The sequence below is a fragment of the Oncorhynchus keta genome, chromosome 20 (genome assembly GCF_023373465.1).
Source record: "Oncorhynchus keta strain PuntledgeMale-10-30-2019 chromosome 20, Oket_V2, whole genome shotgun sequence".
Taxonomy (NCBI): Eukaryota; Metazoa; Chordata; class Actinopteri; order Salmoniformes; family Salmonidae; genus Oncorhynchus; species Oncorhynchus keta.
In genome coordinates this window covers 41,694,961-41,696,747 of record NC_068440.1, presented here as the reverse complement: position 1 = coordinate 41,696,747, position 1,787 = coordinate 41,694,961, and the positions used below count along the sequence as shown (strand labels likewise).

Here is a 1,787-nt window from a genome sequence, read left to right as displayed (position 1 = left end):
CTTTCTCCTCCTGTCCTCTCCTTCACCTCCCCTAGCCTTTTGTCCTCCTGCTGTCTCCTTCACCTCCCATTAGCCTTTCCCCTCCTGTCCTCTCCTTCACCTCCCCCTAGCCTTTTGTCCTCCTGTCCTCTCCTTCACCTCCCCCTAGCCTTTTGTCCTCCTGCTGTCTCCTTCACCTCCCATTAGCCTTTCTCCTCCTGTCCTCTCCTTCACCTCCCCCTAGCCTTTTGTCCTCCTGTCCTCTCCTTCACCTCCCCCTAGCCTTTTCTCCTCCAGCTGTCTCCTTCACCTCCCCCTAGCCTTTTGTCCTCCTGTCCTCTCCTTCACCTCCCCCTAGCCTTTTCTCCTCCTGTCCTCCTCTTCACTTCCCTTTAGCCTTTTCTCCTCCTGCTGTCTCCTTCACCTCCCCCTAGCATTTTCTCCTCCTGTCCTCCTCTTCACCTCCCCCTAGCCTTTTCTCATCCTGTCTTCCTCTTCACGTCCCCCTAGCCTTTTCTCCTCCTGTCCTCCTCTTCCTCTCCCCCCAGCCTTTTCTCCTCCTGCTGTCTCCTTCACCTCCCCCTGGCCTTTTCTCCTCCTGCTGTCTCCTTCACCTCCCCCTAGCCTATTCTCCTCCTGTCCTCTCCTTCACCTCCCCCTAGCCTTTTCTCCTCCTGTCCTGTCCTTCACCTCCCCCTAGCCTTTCTCCTCCTGTCCTCCTCTTCACCTCCCCCTAGCCTTTTCTCCTCCTGCTGTCTCCTTCACCTCCCCCTAGCCTTTTCTCCTCCTGTCCTCCTCTTCACCTCCCCCTAGCCTTTTCTCCTCCTGTCCTCCTCTTCACCTCCCCCTAGCCTTTTCTCCTCCTGTCCTGTCCTTCACCTCCCCCTAGCCTTTTCTCCTCCTGTCCTGTCCTTCACCTCCCCCTAGCCTTTTCTCCTCCTGTCCTCCTCTTCACTTCCCTTTAGCCTTTTCTCCTCCTCCTGCTGTCTCCTTCACCTCCCCCTAGCCTTTTCTCCTCCTGCTGTCTCCTTCACCTCCCATTAGCCTTTTCTCCTCCTGCTGTCTCCTTCACCTCCCCCTAGCCTCTCTCTCCAGCCTCTTCTTTCCTCCCCTTCTCATTCCGTATAGAGCTAGCAGAGCTAGCAAATGCTAGTCCTGTGGGGTTTGTAATGAGAGCAGAGGCTAACAGAGCTAGCTCTGAGGCAAATGCTAGTCCTGTGGGGTTTGTAATGGGAGCAGAGGCTAACAGAGCTAACTCTGAGGCAAATGCTAGTACTGTGATGATTGTAATGGGAGCAGAGGCTAGCAGAGCTAACTCTGAGGCAAATGCTAGTACTGTGGGGTTTGCAATGGGAGCAGAGGCTAGCAGAGCTAGTTCTGAGGCAAATGCTAACAGCACTGTGGGGAGTGGGAGGGGGAGGCTAGCCCACAGAGGGAGGCACAAACAGCCAGCACTGAGCATGGAGCTTCATTCACTCGTACACTGCTAAACACAGAATACTGCAGCCTGCGCACAGAGGGAGAGAGAAGAGAGAGAGAGAGAGAGAGAGAGAGAGAGAGAGAGAGAGAGAGAGAGAGAGAGAGAGAGACACCAAAGGGGGAAAAGAGAAGAGGCATGGTTCGCAATGTGAGTAAGAAAGAGTTTGGGTACTTGGATAGACCAAGTTTGTGTGTTGCCATGGAGAGAGGGAGAGTGAGAAAAACATTTTGTTAACATTAACGTGGTGTGAGAGACAGTGGAGTGCTGGTGTGTGTGTGTTCCTGCCAGAGGCTGTGTGTGTCCACATTTCTGTGTTTCTGTGTGTGTG

At 54.2% G+C, this 1,787-nt stretch overlaps 1 protein-coding gene across 1 annotated transcript in view; it reads left to right on the top strand.

The window, feature by feature from the left end:
- Positions 1 to 1,477: 1,477 nt before the first annotated feature.
- The window catches only part of kiaa1522 (KIAA1522 ortholog), a 126,111-nt gene continuing 125,801 nt past the window's right edge, over positions 1,478 to 1,787 (top strand). Inside the window, exon 1 of the mRNA XM_052472896.1 lies at positions 1,478 to 1,606. The gene's annotated coding sequence lies outside the window, so the exon portion shown is untranslated. The remainder of the gene's footprint in view (positions 1,607 to 1,787) is intronic.